Source organism: Aquila chrysaetos, chromosome 13 (assembly GCF_900496995.4).
Source record: "Aquila chrysaetos chrysaetos chromosome 13, bAquChr1.4, whole genome shotgun sequence".
NCBI classification, from domain to species: Eukaryota; Metazoa; Chordata; class Aves; order Accipitriformes; family Accipitridae; genus Aquila; species Aquila chrysaetos.
In genome coordinates, this window is record NC_044016.1 from 13,527,788 (window position 1) to 13,551,817 (window position 24,030).

Below are 24,030 nucleotides of genomic sequence, written 5' to 3' on the forward strand. Positions count from 1 at the left end.
GAAAGTTGATGCATGTGGTCAGAAGAAGCGAAAGTGATGGCCTCCATAACACTACCTTTTCTCCATGCCCCTCATTCACATACATGCACATGCACACACAAACATGAGATATATTTCTATATATATCCCTCTATATATCTATCTATTTACACATACCTAATTAAACATGTCAACTTAACATGCTCTGTTGATCTGAGGCACATTGGGGAATGCTTGCAGACATTAAGGGGTTTCTAACACATAAGATCCATCTTCTAAAGTTTAGACTTTGCAAAAAAATGTTATTCTTTGATAGATTTCCGACTTTTAATTCTCTGATGCCTATGTCTGAGGAATTATTGTCACCAGAAATCACTGGAGAAACATCTTTGTGCTATTACTTGTCCAGAGACTTTGTCCAGAAGATAAGTGCATCATCGTAACAGAATAACAAAATATTCTAGACACGTATGAATGCATCAAAAAAATCACATTACATTGTCTAGTACACCAGAGATACTTAATATCATCTAGTTTAAGTACTTTTTACATTACAATATCAACTGGTTTTGAATAACAAAAAGCTAATAATTGCAAAAAAACCCAAACCCTCATCAAATATATTTTAAGCTGAATGCATGAAGCGGAGGGGGGAGGAAAAAGACAGAGAAGTTCAGGCAGAAGCTTTGTAGGATCAAACAGAGACCATTTGCTGATCCGGCAGCTCTGTGACCTTCTGGGCTACATCAAACCATGTTCTCCACAGGACAATACTGTAGCAGCTTTCCTTAAAACATGGCTTAAAAATGCTTCTTTTGTTATGAATGATGTCAGAAGGCAGAAGGGGAGAGCGGAGATAACACAGCCTGAGGCAAAACAACTTCTTCTGCCCAGAGTATAATGAGTACTCCCTGCTTTCAGGTTGGTGAAAAAGGGATAAAAAGTGATAAATCAGAATTGTTGTCCTTACAGTCTCTTTTTGACTTTGACAGAAAGATGGCAAGTTGCATTACAAAAAAGTTTCAAAATATTGTTCACATTCCCCTACCCTTCCAGGGAATGATTGGAATAACATACTACACCAGTGATTTACAGGTTAATAACTGTAATAATTTTTCATCCATGTTAATAAATAGACTGCCTGTATTCAAGTTAACAAAACATGAGCAGTAATAGCTTTGATTTAACAACATTATTTCATACAAGCACGTACTTTAAGTATAGAGCTTTTTTAATTTTGCCTTGGAAATGATGCATCTACCCAAGGAAAGAAATAATTTGATTTTTAGCTGGTTAGGAGAAAATCACAGAATAACTATGTCTTTAGTGACAGGCTTTTGATGCTGTATTAAATAAACTAAAATAGATTATAGTGAAATTGTCATATTGGGGGTGGATAGATGAGTGAAATATTACTTTTAAATAGTAATTAGCCATCATTCACTCTTAAAAATATGGAACCTTTCAAGCATTATCTACCCAGGCCCAGTTTTCTTCAAAAGTTAATGTTTTGGATAATGACTGGAGTACTATAATCTGAACAGTGTCACAAACCCTTTTGAAGGACTAAATCAGAATTCAAAGGATCTTGACAAGTTGGAGAAATGGTCTAAAACCTGACAGAAACAGTACAGGTAGCTGCACATGAGCTTCATGGTGGATTATGGATTAAATGTGAGTCAACAATGTGAGGCTATTGCAAACTGAGGAAAGTTATACACCACCTATGGGACATGATCATTGTACTCTCCCCACTGCTGGTCAGATCTGAGCTGGTGCTTTTGGCACTGCAACTGAAAGAGATGGAGATAACTGGAGAAGGACCCCAAGCAGAGCAGCAAGCATAGAGAAGGTTTAACGTGCATATAAATGAGATGGAAAAGCCGAAGGTTTTCTACCATATCTCTTCTAAAAGAGGAGATTGAAAGGAGGTAAACTGACAACTTTCCAGTGAGGGATAGCACATGATTAGCTGTTCCTCCTAACCACAGTTCAAAGAAAAAGAAGAAATCTGCTTAATTTGCATCAAAAGCCATTCAAATTAGCCATTAGAAAAAGCTTGTCTATCTGCAAAAATACTGCAGAATATGGGAGGGCGTGGAATTTCCCTTTTTAAAATGTTTTCAATATATAGTAAGCCATCGCTGACAGATGGCTGTCCTTGTCAGTTTGAATTTATCCTTCTGCAGAAGTATAGACCAGATGACCTCTAGAGGTCCCTTCCAGTTCTTCATCTCTGTGAAGATATAGGGAGCTCTCAGCTAGTAGGCAAAGGAGACAGCAACAGCTACTGAGTAACAGCTCACTTTGTTGAGATTTTTTTTCATCCCTGCCACTGGCATACATCCATGTTCTGAATTTACATGCTGCTGAACTGCATCCAAATAAGTGTCTACACGTAGTTACAAATACGTCCTATAAGCCAAAATGATTGTTTCTTTTAATATGAATCATCTTGAAGAGCATTTTATTATTATAAATGAGGGAGTTTCTAAAAATATATTATGCCCTATTTGGCATGGTATTATAAAAATACCATGGTATTAGATTTGAAAATGTCCCCTCCATGCCAAGTCTTACCCAAGTTGACTGGTGTATCTGAGGGCAGAATTTGGCCTACTGTAATTAAATCCAAACGTTGCATCACAGTTTAACTAGTGCAAGACCTTGCTTTTTGGTGTAAAGACAGTGGAAATTTCAATTGTCTTTTTTTCAGTGTTTTTGGACTGCAACAGCCCTTCCATAGGTTTTAATCGTATGATGGTTGGTGGGATTAGAAAGGAATTTACAGCTAGAACTGAGTTTTCCTGCCCTACTTCCTCCTCTCCATGTTTAGAAAGAACAGACCATGATGCTAGCTGATAAATACACCTGAAATGTGTTGATAATGCCTAATACAAATTCTGAATCACCACATGTGGACTCATCCATGAGTGCTTATACATTTCTTGGCTGTTACTCTAAAGGTAACTGTGGATTCTCCATCTGCTAAGTTAATTTTGCGAGTCTTACAGATTGCAAAACAGAATTTTCTTTGAGAAGTTTATCCCATGCTGTTGGAAATTTTACTGATGTAACACTGGCAGAAGGCTGGCATGGGATAATCACTCCGTGTTAGCTAGAAAGAGATTTTTTTGGTCAGCATTATGAGAAGGTAAATAGGTAGAGTAAGAAAAGGAGGACAGGGAAGAGACAAAGATATGTGAAGGTAACAATGAAACTAGTTTGAAGTCCCCCAAAATCTCTGCCATTTTAACTTGAAGCATAATACAGTAATTTAGAATAAGTGATGTCTTCCCCCTTGAATGTCTTTGTGCTTGAAAAGGAGTCTCTTTCTCAGGATTTAATAGGGCAAGCTTACACTGAGTACAAAGAGAAGGGCAGACCCCTTCCATTGTATTATGTTTGCTTGTTCCATCAGGAGGGTTGAATCTGCTGAGTAAATGAGGAAATGATCTCTGGACACCATAGGACTTCTCATCAGAAATTATATCCTAACATCTGCTTGGCATGGTTTTCCCATGGGCTGTGTTATTGCCCTTACTGGGGAGTCTTTCACAACCCTGTGGAGAATAGGCTTGGTGCTGTTTGGTTGAAAGTATACTCCCAGCACTGCCATGGTTTAGGCTTGGCTCAAAAGAAAAAGTTTTAATGGGACTGACTTTTGAGAACTGCCTCTTTATGTTTGGAAAAAGCATATCTGGAGGCATTATCCAAGTACTTTTTTTCATGGGGGACAGCTATTGGAAGCAAGCTGGCCCAGGACATAGTTCTGTGTTGTTGGCTTACAAAATCACTTTCCTCAGTACCCAGGATGGGTGGCAAATCAGGTAGAAGACTGTGGGATGAAAGCTGTAAAAGTTATAACATTTGGTCCACTGTGAACTAGAATTTTATAAAGGAATATTATAGGAATTGTTCTTCAAGCTGAAAACCAGATTCTGCTTTCAAAATAGGTGTCAGTTTGGCATTCAAATGAGCAGCAAACTTAATTGTGAATACACTGCAACTGTGAAGACAAAGTCATGTGCTAAATGATAAATAGAGACTATTTACAAAAATTTCTATGGTACATGCCAATTTTCAAAACTGTTCTAGAACTTGATTATAATCTGAATTCATAGCTTGAAAAAAGAAGGCATAGCAAGCCAATTAGTGTATCATTCACCTTGTATACAGCCAAAAATGGTAACTTTGTCATAAATAGATAGAATAGAATAGAATAGAATAGAATAGAATAGAATAGAATATTTCTGTTGGAAGGGACCTACAACAATCATCTAATACAACTGCAAAATCTTACCAAATCCAAAGGCAGCCATTCAAAGTGTTTGGCTTTTCATGGATCACCTCTGTGTTTCAGAAACAATCCAGATCATAAAACTTAATTCAAATTTTGCCTGTTTTGATTGCTCTTGTATGAAAGATATATAAATAGACATAGCAGAACTAAGGTAGTTGGCCTGGGACGTTATTAGATGTACCCATTCATTACAAAGAGAAGTAAAAAAGTTAAATGATATTGTATGTTCCTGTTTCTATTCTATATTCTTTATGAGAAGGCCAAGTCCTCACTCAAAAAATTTCTCTCAAAAGAACTGATGGGCAAAAGATGACAGATAAAAAAAGGTTGTGTGGGAAAGAAATGAGCCACTCACACTAACAGACTATTAAATCCTTAAAGATAAGCAGAGACTGATATCAGAAACTGATAAAAGAATCCGACTAGTAGTTCAAATACAGCAGCACTTAAGGAATTCAAAAGAATTCCTGAATCCCCTGGATATATGTAAAAGGATACGCCAGGCAATGTAGGGTGTCCATATCCTATACATTGAACTAGGAGTTCTAGAAGATCGAAGGGGAGGGGAAGTGGAGGAGGATAAGAAGGTTCAGCAGTAGATTATATTAAGACTTGGAAAGATGCCTCTTCTAAGCCATATTAAATACAGAAAAGGTCAACATTTTTGGCATTCAAGCCAAACCTAAATGAGAAGTGTTCAGTACTGTGCAACCCCTGTAATATGCTGTCAGCTCTTTAGCAGCTAGAAAAGATGTTATCAGTAGAGGCAAGAATGCAGAGGAATGTTCTTGGAGGCTTAAGGCAGATAAAAGAAAGGAATAAGATGTCACTTTATATTTTTTTTTCCTGAGGTAAAAAAGATCTAGCAAATACACAAATTTTATAAAATAGGTGCCTGAACAGAAAATTTTATTCTGAAGGGAATGAAAAACAAAAGATATCCTTTGAAATAGCTAGTTAGTCCATCAAAACTATTTCTCTCTTGACCTTTCAGTCAGGATGCCAGTGATGTGCAGCATTAGTTGGTATAAATACATGACTGGCCTTGTGATATTCAGACATGATAGTCTAGTCACAGTAAACAGAGGTGGAAAGAAGACACAGAAGAACATAAGACAGAATTAACCAAGCCCTGCAGATTTATTCTTCTGTGTAGCCTTAAATGAAAATCATATATTTAAATGGCACCCTTTTGCAAGCCTGGAGATACAAGGCAAAGGTAACACTGTCAGCCCATACCCTTTAGCAGAGCATGTGGAAGTGTCTTGGTTCACAGTAACTAACCAAGGCTCACTGAAAGAAGCAGCAATCATTACAGCTGCTTTAGTAGGACAATAATAATCCTAATTATTAAAAAAAATGTATTTTTATATTGTCTAGTTAGCACAAAAGTGGCCCAGAGTCTGGAACTATATTTCAGCCACTGCCCTTAAATGGACTGTATAGTAGGTTACAACAGCTAAACCTTTGCTTCTATTTTATTGCCTCAGTCACAAGGTTTTAAGCTCTATTTATACAAGTGGTTTGAGTTATAAAACACACATTATTACTTATAAGCAATTGAAAATAGTCTCCCAGACAAACAGAGATCTGGCCACCTGAACTGTAAGTTTGCCTAGCAAAACTATAATTTGATAGGTGTGTGACAAATGGTAGATATCCGGCACTAATTCTTCTGCATGTCATTTGATACAAAGATGTAAGGAAAACAGTAGCAGAAGTATACACAGTTATTTCGAGTTTAAGTCACTAGGAAAATTATTGGGAAATTGCAAATGTCTCCCATTAACTTTTTAACTTTATTAGTATGTTTTCAATTTAGCTGACAAGCTTCTCTTTGCAGGTCCTCCAGGAATGTGTAGAAAAATAAGGTACTTGATAAAATGTTTCCATGCAGAATTTGGTTTCAGCTGTGCAGTAAAATGTACACACTCGAGGGCAGACTTAGGCTTTTTCCTCTTTAGGCCGGTAGGAACTGGAAACATTAGAGAAAAAATGCTTTGCTCTCCTAAAGATAGGCTTTTTAAATAATGCACCTTACATACCTAAAGAAAAGCAAGTATGGAAGCTAAAAATTGCAAGAAGAAAGAAAAATATTAAAAACTAATTAAAACATTAAAAGGGATAAAGAAATTTCTGAGTCTTCTAACGACGAATGACTCGGGACTTAATCCTGCTGCCGTTGAAGTCAAAGCAAATCATTTAAATAAAATTAGACCTCCTTCTAACACAGGAATAAGGGCAAGTATATCTGGAGTAACTCAAATAAAACCTATACCCAAAGTGTGGAATTTTCTGTGGCTACAGAGCCAACTGTAAGGCTTCTTCTGTTTCTTGTAAGCCTGGGTAAAATTTTCAAAGTCAGCTGAGTGTCCTTGAAGTCTCACTCCTTGAAGAAACTTAGGCAGTTCAGAAACTTTTACTCCATACCTCTTTCCAAGCCACTTTTGTGTGTTTGCCTCCAACATATGCCCTTTAAATTGATGCCATGAGTGCACTTTGTACTGGAATGCAGCCAGCAGCCGGCAGTATAAATAGCTGCTCTGCTTAATTACAGAAGGAAAGTTGTTTTCTTTTAAACTCCTAGCATCATCAGTATAAAAATCCTGTTTCAGAAAATTTCAAATTATGAACTTTACGTGTTCATTTAAATACTTCCAAATATGTATTCTAGCACATGAAGTATGAATTTATAAACATCAAAAAACAGTATTTATGTTTTCTTTGCTGCAGGGAGTGTCTTTCAGTAAAAACTAGGATAATAGATCTAAATCTTCATAATCAGCATGGCTGCATGTCATGCTAGCAATTGTTTTAAGTGGAACTACCCTTCAACTCCAAAGAAGAAAGCCTGCTTTCAAATTTTTATCATGATATTGCTCTACCACGGTTAATATTGCCCACCACGAGTATTACAAGCTGTGCTATAGAAGGCGACCAGCTAAACCTTAGAAGAGCTTGGAAGGCAACTGCTGTTGTTACTACTTTACAGATGGCTAAACAGAGTCAGAGAACAAGCTATATCCCTTTATGCTCTCCATCAGATCATACTGAACACCACAGAGTTGACTTTTCTTATTTATTTAATTCATGCTCTGGGTAATAGAATTTTGTGCGTATGTGCAAACAGCCCACAACCCCCTAAAATCTAATTAAGATGCTTTCACTGATTAAAAATAAACATTTTAGGTTTTCACCATTCTAAGCATTTCTCAGTCTACAGGATGAATAAGACTTGAGCAGGGTTTGGTTAAGCAAGTACAGTTGGCACTAACATCAACTTTATTCTACCCTGTGGCAGTAGATTAACACGGTCTCCACATACCACTAACATCAAGTGGATCTGGGGGCGACAGCCTGTTGCGCAGCGCATTTCCTGGGCTGAAGCATCCATCCTGTTTGGAAGTGTTCAGGGCCAAACCCTGCAGCCCTCACTGAGGCACGGCTCCAGCTGGCTTCATCGGTGGTGTTGCCCGAGTCAGGACTGCCGGGGCATTCTTGTTCATGGGAGCATTGCCGCTGGCCCTCGCCCGCCAGAGCCCGCAGTAGGCAAATGCCTGTGGTCTTCAGGACCACCTAGGGCGCTCGGTGACAACGGCACTGTTGCAACGTATGCTACGTGCTGCTTTTAGTTAGTCACAGGCAGATTTCTTCAAGCAGAATGGGATGAAATTTTCCCTCTTGGAAAAAATGCTGAAAAGTTTAAATTATCAAAAACTCTTTGGAGTCTCACTGAACTTCGGCAGAGCACAAATTTGAAAGGTGTGGTTTTCCTTCAGCATTGCAAATGTCTGAGCCAAGGAGGCACTGAAGCCTGATTTCCAGACCAATTATTTCCCAATAAGCATCTGAATGTGCTACTTGAACCAACTTTTTTAGCCTTTTAAAGTTTGCCCGCCCATCCCTCAACTGATCTGCTCTTCAAAGCTCCATGGTTATTTAATTCAGTAGTGTTCTGAAATCATGCCGGCAAAGCAGGGCAGTATGGCTTAGTCACCATATGGTGATCAAAACTATACTGCGCATGAAGGAACACACACCAGAACCACATTTTTTATTTGGGGTATTCTGCTTCAGAAATCAAACTGTGTCATTGAGGTCAGTCTCCTATCATCAGTACCTAATCTTAAGAAGACCTCTAAATGGTCTGGACAGCTCCGAACACCAGAGCTGGGGTTACACCATGCTATGCAGCAAGCATCTGGGGACAAGGACAGCCAGGGTGGGTGGCACCACAGCTCTGAAGTTGAAGTCCTTCAGGGAGTTCTGGGTCTTTTTCACTGGTGAGAAGAAAGCATAATTTGGATCCTCTGGAGATTAGTTATGCAGGACATGGTTTCTCTAGCCTAAATCACAAACCACTCTTCAGATGTTGTATCTAAGCTATTAATCTGCATTCTCTTTGTAGTCAATAGAGAAAAGAGAAACTTTAGCATGATTTGTCTATGATTTACTTTACATGATTACTTCATGGGGGCATTAACCATGCCCTGAGAGTGCCTCCTCTTCTGTACTGACTATAAAGTCCATGACTAGTTCACATGCTGACAATGAGAAAGGAGTTGTGTGAAGTTATGAGTGAGGAATACATCCTCTCTGAGTAGTCTTTTGAGAATGCCCCATTAAGGAGGCTGGGATGACTATCTCAGATATTGACACCTACAGTGAAGATATCTATATTTAGCTAGATTAATCTGTTCTATGTTTGGCCACATTCACCACTTTTCCTTATCATCCACCACCCTCGCAGCTCCTCCTTCCAGCTTTTTTCCCCACCTCAAAACTCTACCTCCTGCTTAGGAAGCACAGACTACATATTATTGCTATTGTTGTCAAACTCTCTTCCTTTCCTCCTTCGTCGGATTTTTTTTATATCTCAGCTCATCTTTTGTCTGTCTCATTCCCCATGGCGTGCCATTTCTTCCAACACTTCGGACTACTTTGGACCGTCATTACCAAGCAATTTCTAGCTGTTCAAAATCTTATTCACATGGTCACTGGGACAAGTCACTTCTGATATAGGAGAATAAGATATCTCTTTTTTTTGTTACCAGCTCTCAGAGTATACAACCACAGCTGTACCCAAACAGATGCTTTTGCAAGGCTGCCACAAAGAATCACACCACGTAAGTTTTGGTGCCCACAGAAGGCTATTCAGATAGGAAAAAATCTCTTGACTAGAAGCAGTCTTGTTGCTACCTGTGGTGCCTGGAGCTAGAAGAGATGTATTTGAGGCTTTGAGCCCTCCTAAGTTAGACCTTCTTTGGGTAAATATTCAGTAGGACACTGAGGACAGAAAAAAGAGCTCTGACAGAAAAAAAAAAAAAAAAAAGAAGTCTCATTCTACTAATAGACAAGCACTAATTTTCATTCATGGTTCCTCTCAGTTCAGGGACTGGACACAGCCCGGTAGGAATGGGGAACAGAAAGGTCACTTTGGGTACCACTGTCTGTCTCAGGATGAGTCACAGAGATGGAAAGAAACATCAGCAGAGTGTGACGGAGCATCCTGGGCCTCAGATCCTACCAGAGCAGTTACAGGATCTGCACTTTTTCTTTAAAGAAAGGTACTGCTTTAAGTGGCGTGAGGAGGACAACCCCCACACACAAAAAATAGAAGGTCAGTGACCAGAGCTAATACAGCTTTTCTGGCTGCAAGGTATCTCTACAAATGGAGAAAGAAGGAATGATGCTGCTTATATTCATGCCATTGTGTTAAATAACTTTGTCATGCTCCCTTTATATGATGCATTACAAAAGGCTGCTGAGTAGCTTTTTGCAAATGATAGGCTATAGAGGAAGTTACAATGACTACAATAAAACCAGGAAAGATTTCTATGGACAAATGTGAAGTAGCCGTAAATAACAAATAAAGAGAAAATAAAATCATGCTTACAATGAGAACTGGAATTTGGAAATAAGAGGTGGGGACACCTTCACCTAAAATACCAAGCCAAAGTATTTCTGATATTTTAGAAAGCCTAGATAACATAATAACATTTATTTGCCTGTCCTGGCATTTTAAAAATCTGGTGTGTGCAGGAAGTGACAAAATACCACAAAAGAGCTTATTTCCTAATTTTTCTGGCTGATTGTGATCAGGAAAATACCAGAAATATCATGGGACATTTTTCTTACATTTGCAAATTGAAAAATTAAAGAAAAAGCAGCTCAACTTTTGCAACTAATGCTGAGTTAATACCTGTGATCTGAGGTTTCTTAGAGTTTAGTAGACAATTTCCTGATATTATTAATATAGCAAATCAAGATGAGAGATGGCAGACCTAACAGTAAAACACCAGGGACTGTAAAACAGAAAGTATGGGTTACTCTTCTTTTCCATGATTGTCTTGCTCTGTGACCTTGTGAAAGGGCACTTCCTCTCTTCGGTTAGCTTTCCCCTTGTGAAACAGGGACAATAACACTTTCCCACTCGACACAGTGAATATTTTTGTGTTTAATGTGCATTCTTTTCAACAAATATAAGGATACTTGCAAATATTTTGATGAGTAAAAGATAATTCATCTTCTTGACCCAACTCTTGGGTCAACTTATTATTTGATTTGATGGCATTTTTTTATGTAAGAAACACTTCTTTTCAAATTGGACAGTTTCAGTCATCGTATATGTTTATTGCTTCTGTGGTCACTTATCCCTGACTTTAATTATTGATGTTGTCTAAAATATAAAATTTTAATAAAGTCTGATAAAAGCATGAAAAAAGAACTTACTTTAGTCTAAAATCAGTACAACAGGTATTTCTCATACAAGAATCTCTTAGCTAAAATCTGTCAATGTATGATATTTGTGTTCAGAGAACCTGGAGTCCCAGAGCCAAAAAACCCTACCATTTGAGATGCAGCAGTCTCGGCTTGCTACTCAGAGAAACAACCACAAGGTGGAGATGTTACAAGCTCTTACTAGCAAATATAAAGCATAGTGCCCAATACTGAATTTTCCAGTTTTTATCTAGGGAAATAGGATCGTATTTTAAATTATAATTGTCTCTGGTTAACAATTATAGTTCAATAAAGTAAAGGAAGTCTGTAATAGCAAAATAATTAAAAGGAAGGACATTTCTATCTTGACCTTGAAATTAGTTCCTTATATTTTATAAAATTTAATGGTACTAACTTGATTATTTCTTTCTATGAAGGAATATGATTTATGTTAGTGAAATAAATTGTGTATTTGCTAATTATATAGCTAGACTGCAAGTCAGCTTTGCATAGTCATCCAAATATCCCTTAAGACCTTCACACGGCCATGCAGAAACTATCTTGACTTCAACTATAGCAGGGAGAGTAGCAGAGAGAGAGTGAGAGCACAAGCTGGAGTGTGCTGTATTTCAGCTCTGATGTATACATCTATATGAGTGAATGCCACCACCTCTTGCCATATCTGCACCATAGGAACTGCAGGCAAGAATTGCATCCAGCTCAGGAAACTTTCAAAAGAAGTTAAAAGGCAAGATTCACAATCAATCACATTTGGAAGGATAAGGAAGAGAAAGAAATAATCCTGGCATTTCTATGTTCTCTACCCAGTAGTCAGAGCACTATGTAGGCAAGGAAAATGTGCATTCAGCTCCTTTCCTGAAATCTTTAAAGCAGAAATTTGTCTACAACATCCCGACCACCTGACCAGCTGGGAAATATTCCTACAAAATGGAAGATAGGGATTCCAAACTCTGCTTTGAATAAAAGAGGAAGGTTGTCTAATTATTCTACTGGAATAGATGTAAAGGAGCAACCACCACCTTCTCCTGACCTACACGATTTTTAACTGCTCCTGTGAATCTAGACCCAGCTTTTGAATTATTTCTCTTTATCATTTTCAAAAACATTGCCCGCATTTTTTGGCAGTACAAATATCAGAAGAGGTTTGTAAGATTGCTCTAGAAGACTGGAGTTTCTAAGAATGATAGGGGTGTCTACACCTATAGAATAGTCTACTGATTTCTCTCCCCTTTTGCTCCATTTTCTAAATCCCTGCTTTTTGTATAAGCTATGGGGATATGTCCTGCAGGACTTCCAAAATGCAACATACTGCCGTTGCCAGCAATCTCAAGGTTTGCAAATGCAATAAATGCTTTCTATAGGAGTGGAACTTAATCTGACTTGGAAAAGTAGCACCTACCATCCTGAAGGGGTTTTACACCACTATCTTGAGACAATTAAGTTGCATGAGGTATTTTGAGACATGAAAAAAAATCTTTGGGGAGTAGTATGGGTATTATCTACGTCTGTTAAATTTAAAACTTCAGCATCATTTAAACTCAGGCATAAGTCATCTGTTCTTTTCCTGGAGATACAATCTGATACAGAAGGAACTAAAAAGTTCAAGAATCATCATAGTTCTACGTGTCCATAAAATATGTTACAATCCTATATAACTGTTGGCTAAAAGTTGTGTATATATTACATATTCATTGCTAAGAGTTGTAAATTTACGTACAGCTATAACTTCTGGAGCCAGCTTCTATCAAGCTCATCCTTCAAACCAGCAAAAATTATCCCTGTGGAGTTCTCATATTACAGAAATATTATAGCTATGTGTTATGGGAAGTAAAGAAATGGAAATTAAAAGAAATTTGCTCCAGTGTTTCACATATACTATTTGTGTCCCTCCATGTTCTTCCTCTGCAGTAATTAGGTTATTCTAAATAAGGATAATGTGGATGTGTTTTATATTATATGTATATATTTATCTATATAAAAAGCTATTTCCCTGATACATTTTTCAAAACAACTTTATCATCCTTAGGATGTAAGAATCTTTATATTGCAAGCATGTTGTACAGCTTACAGTTACCCTAACAGTAGTAGTATGTTACCGTTGTTAGTATTAAAGCTTAGAAATCCCCCAGACTCACTGACTTCTAATTTAAAATGCTAGATTCTTACCTCTCTTTTATGGTCTTCCTGTATACATTGGTTTGACTTTACAAATTGGATAATGAGATAGAAGAATTGCACAACACCAAAACCAGACTGTAAAATATTAACTTTAGGTGAAACACCCTCCCTTGCAGAAGCCAGAAGACGACTCATACATTGCTTAAGTGTATGGGCTGCAGCTGGCATTCCACACAAGTTCTCTATCAAGTCCCAGAATGAAGTACTTAAGGCTGATCCAGACAAGTAAGGGATGGAAATAAGAAGAGGGTTACTGCAGGAGGAAGCAGCATATTTGCTTTTTCTTCTTTATTTTTTGTTGGTCTCCATATCCAGAGCATTTGCAAACACAATGGACCTAGTGGTGTCAATTTTTTCTTATTATCAGTACATAAACCCACAATTATGCATTCATTATGAGTCACTACACACTTTTGCATGAATAACTGTAGATAGACGTTGTTCTCAGGAAACTGAAAAATGCACCCACAGCTATTTCTAGCCCAGTTAAGGAAGGCCACTGAATATATGTCTACGTGTGTTTAGATCAGCAAAGACCCTTACAAGGCAGCAAATCCTTAAAATCAACAAAAGTATGAGCTGGTAGCTACTGTAATTGCTAGCAGTGAGTCATGTTAACAGAGAAATGGTGAAATATGGCCTGTTTTATTATTATTATGAGCGGTTATAGCTAGATTCAACTGAAGAATATAGGGCTCATGGGAAGCCTCATAAACACTGACATAATCAAGTATTGGTTTTAATACAAATTCATAAATTTTTATAGGTGTCGAGTTGTCAGGCAGATAATATATGACCAAACTCTGGATAAAGTATATGGAAAAAAAGCATTCCAGAAGGACTGCAAATATAACATGATACAGTGCAATGCCACTGAGGACTGCAGCTTTGTTGGGACCACAGCTGTGAGCGAAGGGGTGCACAAAGCATTCTAGCCGATACCTTTGGAGGTCTGGCCTGCCTCCTGAAACCCTTCTGTACTCAGAGACAGCTTCCCTGAAACTGCTAACAAAAGCTAGCAGAGAAACATGAGCAGTAAACGTACCTAGTGTATTTTCCACAGAATTTCTTCTTTTACTAAAGGCAACATTTCCCTTATAAAGAAGTAAGAATAGGGATGGATGGGTTGGAAGATCTGCCAAAGGAAGAAATAAGTCAGAAAGCTGGACTTGGTCCAGAGAAGTAGTGTTTTGTGTGCAGCTACTAGCTGTGTTTCCCCAGTCACCAGTGAAGTATCATACACCATGCATGAAACACCCCTTATAGAAGAGGTCAGCAGAAGCAGCACAGATCACCTACCTCTCAGCTTTAGGATCAGGCTCTCTAGCTCCACAGTCAATACATGCAATGAGTGGGTTGGAGAAAGATTCAAACTGCTGCAACTCATGCTGGATAATGACTGGGGAAAAAAAGAGCCCGAATGACCACTGCAGCAGCCAGTTTTACCATTGCAGAGTACATAAAGGAAGTGTCTAAGAGGACAGATGGCTGCAGCTTCTCCCTGAATCTCTCACATAGAAGAATGCAAGGCAGGGGCCCCTTTCCTCCTCTGCTCCATTGCTGCTCTGCTTCCCTTGTAACCCCACCTCGATACTGCAGTTTGCTGGCCATTAGCCACTCGCTGCTTCCCTATGGGCAGCTACAACTGCAGTTGCAGAACAGCGAGTGTCTTGCCAATTGTGAAATATTATATTCTGACATAATATAATCTCTCCATGTAAAATAAAAATGCATGCAAACAGCGAGTGTCTTGCCAATTGTGAAATATTATATTCTGACATAATATAATCTCTCCATGTAAAATAAAAATGCATGCAAACAGCGAGCAGAATGGCTAATAAAATGAAAAGATGCAGGGGAGGGAGTCTAAGGAGAGAGAAATTCTAGCCTTGTTCAGATCAATGGCAGAATTCCCACTCCTTTCAGTGAGCCAAAATTTCACCCTAGATATTCATAACCCTTTTTAGTTACATTTTAGATAGCTAGTTTGGCAAATTCTACAGTGCTTCATGCTGTGTGTATAACTTCAGGATTTATATTCAATTGATTATGTTTGGAGCCCTTTTACTTTGGTCACATATCAATTCCAGCCTAAAAATTATTAGTACATGTGACAAATTACAGTTTTTCCTGTGAAATAGTATCTTCTTGCTGCTTAGAATTGGTAACATAAGTTTTGGGATGGCTACAATCAGTTTAAGATGTTGGTACCCCAGGCTCATCATGAACCTTACACAACCAAGGGCTTCTGTCTTGTCTCGTGTAGTTGATTGCCCTACACCTGTCCCAGAGCAACCCACTGATTGTCCCCAAGTAGCGGGTCCCTGGCATGCCAAGAGGCTGGATGCTACACAGCAGCATCCACTGCAGTGTTCAGCCTTCATTGCCTCTTCCATTAAAGGCACTGTAAAGACCATTTAAACCCAGAAGTGACGCTGTAACTTCCCTCTGACAATGATTCTACATTTTGATCAATGTCAAAAACAGATCTGCCACAGTGACCTGTCCATACACAAACCTCATCATGCACCATGACAGTTCAGTGCATGAACCGCACAAGCTCTGCTGGTGCTCAAGGATGTTAATAGATACATTTCAGGACAGCACAGATAGAGAGAGGCAGGGATCTCTGGAAGTTACCCAGATCTATACAAATCCCACACTGTATTAAGTCAGAAGGAAGCCCAACTTTTAGAGAAAATGATGCTTCCCACTCTTAGGAAGTTTGGCTGCAAACAGCATCAAGGAGAAAAACTGAGTCAAGGTACCTGATCCATTCTGCAATACATCACATGCCACGGTGCTGTCTTCAGTACAAAATTACCCTTCATCTCGGACTGGGAATGGTTAGCAGCCTTTGGTAAAACTGAGCAGGAGCAAATAATTCATACATAAGTTTGCGTTCTTTTAATAACTGAGTTTGTTTGATGAATTTGTCTACTTTGGACAGTGCTTTAATCATTTTTTACTTCAGACTCTCTCTGAAACAGCCTTATATTTTATACTCTTAAGGAGAGACAACCTTACAATTTATACCAGTTAAATATATATTACAGTACCTTATAGCTGACATAAGCCCTTTGTTTTCCATCAGTACATTACAGCAAGCCATATTATGAATCAATAAAATCTGCTGCCTTTTACCCTTGTTCAACTGTATACACTTGAGGACTGGGGCTGTGCCAAAAAAAATCAACACATACCCATAGAGGTCATAAAGAAAAAAATCTTGACATCTTCTCCTGCCACTCATTTTAGCATAGTTAGTCTGGCTGGACGCATAATTTGCTTTTCAGATAATGTGCTAGTTGATTACTGTTGCTCACCTCTCAGCAGATATTTGGGTCAAATTTCCCAGCTGATACTTCTATTGTGTGAATATTTGTTGTGATACAAAATATTTATTATAAAAAGGGCATTTTTTTCCCTTTTTAATTTGTCCATGAGTGAGAATTATGCACTCTGAAGCTCGTTCTGCAGGGAAAACAGAAAAAAAAAAAGATAGCAATCAATCAAAAGTTTTAACCCTTCAGGGATTTCGTATTGAAAGTTCGTAAGAAATAGCATCGTTTAGTTTAGGACTAAAGGAAAATCACTCGCACAAAACATATGTTCCACGCCTAAACTGCAGCATTTATTAAATGTTACCAACCATCGTTCATAGTGTATGTGCTTATTTTTATGGAGCACCACTTCTTCACACTAGGCTGTGTTTTTGTAAGCAGACTGTCAACACGAGAGGAATATTCACTTCTGAGTTTCATTTTCTAGACTGTTCTTACAACTCCTCAGAAATTAACCATCTCTGTTCATGTTGGAGACAGTAACAAATCTTGTATTTTCAACAGAAGCTGTTTGAAGGCTTGAAAAGGCTTGATGAAAAACAGTCAAGAAAGCTGGATCTGATCTGAGACTGATTCCTGCATTTCAACACTTCACAAGAAAACACTGAAATTTCAGTGTTTGGCCAAAGTAACTGATTTAACATCCCCTGAAGTGAGAGTCTTACTCTTGAATCAATAGCACTGGACTCAGCCCATATGCCCTAAGTCATATCTGCATCCCTAATTAGAAAAAAAACATTGAAAAGTAAGTTTAAATAGTACTCTAGAACGGCAGGCACTAAAGTACATCTCTAAATGCTCCTTTGTATCACAGCTTTGATAAGCAACCGCAAGAAGAACTACAGGAAACAAGATAATAACTCTAAAATAATATAATGTACAATTTTACAGTTTGGGGCATTTGTTTTTGGAAAATAAAGCTCAATCATTTTAAGTGTTATAAATTATCAAATCCAGAAACTTAAAAAAAGTCTTCTCCCAGCAATGGCCTAACAGGATACTGTAGTTATAATGTCTGGTTTATAGATCTGATTCTGCAAAAGAGCTACTACACAGCTGTTCACATCATAGAGAGGTTACAAATGACCTTACTAAGCACAGTTCCTCTGTCACCTTGCCAGCACTCGCTGTATTTTCCTGTGGGTCCAGACCAGTCCTGTCAATGCGATACTCCTCCCATTGACCTTAACAGCATTGGAACAGCTCCATGCTAACAGGAAAAGTAAAAGCAGAAGCAGACCTTATGTTTGTAATACATTTCATTAATATTTCCTTTAAAAAACAACCCCCTGTGAAAATGCAGAAAAAGTTCTTTTGATACCATATGAAATGTCAATAGAATAACTTCACTGCTTCCATTTGTAAATGTGGTTTGGTGGGTTTTTTTAGACTGTAGTTGCACAAACAGTCCAGGTAGAGGTGAGCGAACAGTTTGTTATAATATTTTCTTGGGTTTCACTCCCTCCCAATTCCCAGTTGTCCCCATTCCACTGAAGCATCTATAAATGGGTGCATCCCTCTGCTTCTTTTGGGACTAGACTCAAACCCTTGAAGCACAAACAAATATGGACACAGAAAGCTCCGAGCATACAAATAAACTGTTTTCTGACTGAATGATAGTGAGCTGCTCACCTTGACAATTCAAAAGGTCATTTTGAACATGTTGCCTTTTTTCTCTTTGCATTTTGAAATGCTTGTACACAAGAATGTATGAGAAGCCACAGATGTGGTGCAGCCCTTCTCCCAGCCAAGCAGCAGGGACCCATCTGGGTGCGGGGCTGCTCGAAGGGCTGCCTTCACCACAACAGAGATGAGGAGCGACATCCCCAAGGTGATGAACGTAGCTCCTTTGTCACATCTGTGGCCTCCGTGAGACCAACAACCTCTTCCAGGAAAGCTTTTCATGTTTAAAATCTGCAAAAACAATACAATTGAGAAAGGGTGTAAATGCACTTTTCTTTTTTGTCCGGGAGAGCTGAGTGTAAAGCAAAACATAGGATTTTCGCAGCTAAAGTGACTGCTGTTGGTCTGTATAACTGCAAAGAGTGCCTCGCTGGTACTTTTCACAAGATGATATTTAGTTAATATACACCTCAGGACATTGCTTATGGCACTGTGATTACTTTGGAGCTGACACCACACTACTCGTTTCACACATGCGTATCTTGGTGCGTTCATTGACTGGTCCTCAGACCATGCAACTCCCTCAAGGATATCACTGTTTCGATAAAAGGCATTTGGTAACAGGGCAATGGCAGGGACTAATCAGGCCAGGATTCTTCTACACTGAGAACACCTGCAGATGCCAAAAGCATCCTGGGCTTTTTTAATAAACCAGGACTCAAATCATCACAAGAATTTTCTAATTATACCTACTTCTTACTGCTGATAGAAACAATTCCCAGCAAACAGAAAGCACAATATAAAGTGGATACTGAGCAGTAATTTATCTCCCAATCTTGCCTCTTCTCTTTAAATAAATCATGATTTTTCCATTAATTAGTCAATGTAGGCTTTTGAATAACAAGTCTCTACATGTATTTATCATTCTAAATTTGCTGCACCTCATTAAAAAGATTGAAGAAGCATAGTCCTTTTTTTTCCTCTCCTATTTTCTCTCCAATTGCTGTCAATCTTTACAGCCTCTCGGCAGCTGGCTCCCAGCCACACAAGTACTGACTGCAGTTAAAGTAACTGAAACATTGCCTTCAAATGGGGGAACAGAAGAAATTGTAGAAAAACCTATTTTGACTTTTGAAAGCTGTTTCAAAGAGCTTTGGCTTCGTTTGAAAGAGACTGAAATTCTTGGTTTATTTCAAAACATAACAAATTCTGAATCTGTTTTTCTCCCATAATCAAGCATTTGGCCAAACAAATATCTTTAGTCCCACCAGGATCCCCATGGCAGTCCCATGAATTAAGAGATGTTTGGTATGATTATTCAAGAGCGGGATCTCACAAAATATTTTTTTTTCCCCACTTTGGGTTGCACAACATCTCAAGTCAGCATGCCCAGATCCCCCGCTGCCCCCGACTCCTTGTTTCGTCCCTGCCTCCAAGTGCCCAGGAAAGCGGCTGCTTCGCATCCTTGCTCTCAGCCTGGCGCGCTACTTCTTGCTGTGTTTCTGCAACTGCTGCGTTTTGGGGCTGCTGCAAAAGTCCAGGGGGGCTTAAAGCCTGATACCAGTAAAACTGTGCTGCTGCTTGTATGAAGGGCAGTATGCTACATATCTTCAAAACATTTACATTTGTCAGATACCCAAATGTCATTGGTTCTAGGAAAACATTGCTGCATCTGTCCTCAGGTGAGCAGATGAAAAGTGTCTAATCAACGTTACCCTGCTTCCTTGCTGGTCTAGCAGAGGCCAGCCCAGAATAACCGAGACTCTGCAGAAATTACTCACCATATGATCCTGTGCACCTTGAAGCAAATTTGAGTATTACCTTTTGCTTTGTGGAGGAATTGGAACATTCAAACTTATTAATCATTCTTTAAAATAAATTTCTAGTGACAGAAGGTCTTATGGTAGATAACAAAGAATTCATATTGAATAAAATTTAGATGTTTCCAAGAAGAATGAAAACATGTGTTCAGACAGGACAAGTGTTCAGACAGGATGAGAAGTAGCATGATATTTTATTACCCACCCTAGCAAATAATTCAAACCACCCTAGCGAATAATGCAAACCACTGAGAGAACTCTTGAAATGTATGTGCAACTTTTACCCCACCGTAACTAATCATCACTTCAGGAGGCAGTTTCTTGGTGCAGGATATCATTGTGATAGAAAATAAACTCTGTTTTTCACTGCTGATGAATGTAGGATATATTGGGCCATATTCCAATTCTTCATTCTCTCTGAACAGTACTATTATGGTTAATCTTTTTACCCAATTTCTGTTTTCTCCTGTGTTGTAAAATAAGAGTTATCCACCTGATTTTAAATTGGTTGTTTACAGGACTGGATTAATTGTAGAAGAGCAAGTTCTTTGCTTAAACTGCCAACATCTGCAGAAGGCCCTGAAGATAAATGAGCTGTCACAATTCCCCTGGGGCAAGATGGGACCTTTCCTTTCTCAGTTCTTTTCTTGCTGTTTTTGGAAAGGATGCAACTTGGGGCATTGCTTCGCACCACCTCATTGCAGCGGACCCTTGGGGAAGAAGACTGGCATAGGTGTGGCTGCAAGGATGTGCTTGCCAGATTCTGATGCACGGAGGTTCAGACATCTGCAGGTTGGATAATGCCTTGGTCTCCAGGAAGCAGCTCTGCTGTTACCCTGTAACCGCAAAAGGAGAGATCTCACCTTGCTCTTCTTTGTCAGGGCCAGTTCATACAGAGAGATGGGAATTTGACTGTAACATTTCAGAAATCCTTAGAAGTGGTTGATTTTTCATTTTCTCATCTAGTGCAACAATTATTTTTGAACATATGGGCCAGTCCTATTATAAATGTTAACTCTTAAAAATTGATCATTTGATTTCAGCATATTCTTTGTATAGACAGCTTATTGTAATAATACTTGTGCTATTCTCTTAACATGACTATGGCCACACACCCTGCACAAAACTTTGTGGTACTATTTTTAAGCGCTCTTTCTTTTTCACAGCCAAAGACATTGGCCCTGGTTTGCACTGATAGTTGCATAGGGCAGAGTGAAAGAAAAACCCTGCCAAGAATCTGCCTGTTTTAGCTCCAAATTTATTTTCATGCCTTGTAAAGCTAAGGATCATTTGAAGACTATCTCCAAACTCCCAGGAGAGAGGAAAGTGCCTGGTGGCTTGTAAATATAGCCTAGTAAAATAGATGGGATATTTTTTACACTCTGTAAACACATGTACATTGTGCTCAGTTTGCAAACATGCAGCTGCATATTCACTTTTTTTTTTTTTTTTTTTAAAACACTGGTGTTGGTTTAGACTGGAGTAAGGCAAAGCAGTCAGAAGATTTTCTATGTGAGCTGAAGTTTCTCCCAGAATCTGCTTTAAACCACACGATACAATTCCAGTGTGTCTGAGAGAACAGTACAGGCCATGCTGGCTGCAACACTGTGAGAATAGGAAAAAATGAATTCAAGACTGTCCTGATGATAACAAGGATAAAGCTTTATAACAATAACCATAAGAGCCACTGGATAAAGTGTAACTGGCTGTAACCTCAGGCCCATGTCACGTTACTACGGCCAGAAAATAAAGATCATTTTGTTCCCAGTACTTTTGTGTGTCATAACATTATTAAAGACAGATTGCCTTACTTTAAAAGCACAGGATCCCTAAAAATTGAGCAAAAGGCAAGTCTTTTACCAGTGGGGTACTTACCACTTGCATCAGAGCTGTTTCTGCCTTCCAGTGGAAAGCTCTGGGGCAGAGATGTCCTTGCCAGGCAATCACAAAACAATTGCTTCAAAGACCAAATACATTTATTAAAAAAATTTCTTTCCCTACAGCAGTCTTTTTATTCTTAAAACCCATATACTGCCAACAAACTCGGGGCTAACACAAAAGCCACCTCTGTGTCTTAGGCTGACTTTTTGGACAAAGTGCTGCACATGCCCTGTGCCCAGTTTGGTCAACTGAAAAACGGACAAGCCTCATGCCTTGCAAATCTCAACACTAAAGAAGACTTTCTCTGGACAAACTGTGCCTTTTCGATTAGATTTGCACCATCCTGCCCTTCCACTGCCACAGCAGCTCCTGGTTCAGAGGCAGCAATGTCACCAGGAACAAGCTCTCCTGAATACCACTTGGAGAGATTTATTTCCTCTCTGGCTTTCCACGGGGCAATATTGCATTAACTGCATCAGAAAACTTAGAATATTTAAAAAACCTCACCAACCACACACACAATGGCCTTCCAAAGCTGCTTTATGTTACTTCTATAGGAACATAAGAAGACTCCACACCCTGCAGCTATTCGTTGTTTTGCTATAAGTAGGACACACCGATACCCCCAGTTAAGACAACTTCATCTAACCTTAGTGGGACAGTTACCCCAGTTTAGTGAGTGCCGGCATCCTTACTTCATTCATGCCCTCTTATCAGTTCATTGTGCTTTGCTTGGCACTTTAGAGGCTCTGAAGGGCAGATTCAGTTGACTCTTATTCATCTACTCTTGTACACCTTTTTCCTCTCTCTCAACTGCCAAAATGGAGATCTGGAAAGCAAATTGTTATTTTTATGTACTTGAAAACAAAGCACACACAGGAAACAATTTCTGGGGAAACAGTAATAGGCAAAAACTATCTGAAAGAATGCACCGGACCCCATCCTGTTGTAAGTGTTTCCAGATGTTGGCCAGGTGTCCTTATCCATACATCACTGAGTGGATTAAAGCTCAGTTCTGCATGCTAGATATCAAATCACTTGCAGATATCCCCTATATCATGCAGCGCTTCAACATCCACCTGGAAATTCCTCCCAGGAATGGATCTGAGTGATGCTCACTTCAAGTCCACACAGGTTCTCTCCCTTTCATCTTTCATTACCTTGTCCTTTCTTTAAGAATAACTTCATGAAAATTGTGAAGAATTTTCCAAATGTGCATTTTCATTCACCTCTCCCTCCCCTCCTCCAGAAGTTACTCCTTTTGTGTTCGGAGCAGATTCATATTGGAAAGAATGGGAGGAAAAAATTTCTGCCAACACGTTCGGAAGGGGAATTGGCCTCTCTAGTATTGGAAGTGGCACAAGGATAAAGCAGAGCAGAGCAATGCTGTACAGAAGTCAAAGCTTTCTTGCTCTTCTGCCATTTTGCAATCATTGTCACCACCTACAATGGGAGCACTGAAGCTCCTGAAAGAGAACCGGCACATTTGCAGGAAGTGTTTCAACATCTCATAGTGGTCTCTGCTTTTAAAGTTTGTTTACTTACTTATTCTGATCTCTATAATAGCACATTATTGTAAATAGGCATCATACTAGCTTCACCAGAGTTCACCCATCACCACCAGGTCATTGATTATCTTTCTCCCTTGCCCTGAACTTGGCTGCTTGCTGCAGTCACTATTCCAGCTGGTTGAGTTTGAGTGTTGCTGAAACCTCCTTAATGTTTGTTTTGATTTCATATCTGTTACACACCACAGAGCACTACCCAAATATCATCTGTTTACAAAAAGTGTTGCCTTGTTTATTGTATCACTAGGTTGGAATTAGCTGATGCACCATTTGCTGTTCAGTAACTTCTGCAAAACTTGAGTGGCAAGCTGTGAAAAGGGGGTCTTCTTCCTAATGAGAAAGTACAGATTCAGATAGCCTAGAAAGGAACTGCCTTCAATCAGTTCAGGTTAATTGGGAAAAAGTGGAACATAATTGCTGATGAACAGCTAAGGACAAAACCAGAGAAAAACTGAATTTAAAGGGCATTTTTTTAATGACTTGATCATAAAGACAGGTGTCATGAAAAAATTGGAACTTTCCATGTTTTTCACAGATAGGCTGCGTACCTGTGAAACCCATCCATTTCTGTTTTGGCCATCATTATGATGAAC

At 38.9% G+C, this 24,030-nt stretch overlaps 1 long non-coding RNA gene across 2 annotated transcripts in view; it reads right to left on the minus strand.

The window, feature by feature from the left end:
* Positions 1-14,764, minus strand: part of LOC121233775 — a 45,680-nt gene extending 30,916 nt beyond the window's left edge. The window contains exons 1-3 of one of the 2 annotated variants that reach the window (XR_005933880.1): positions 14,716-14,764; positions 14,501-14,600; positions 14,247-14,336 (exon numbers count right to left, since the gene is read on the minus strand). This is a non-coding gene — a long non-coding RNA (uncharacterized LOC121233775). Of the gene's footprint in view, positions 1-14,246; positions 14,337-14,500 lie in introns of both variants that reach the window. The other variant, XR_005933879.1, reaches the window with a different exon arrangement.
* Between the last annotated feature and the right edge of the window lie 9,266 nt (positions 14,765-24,030).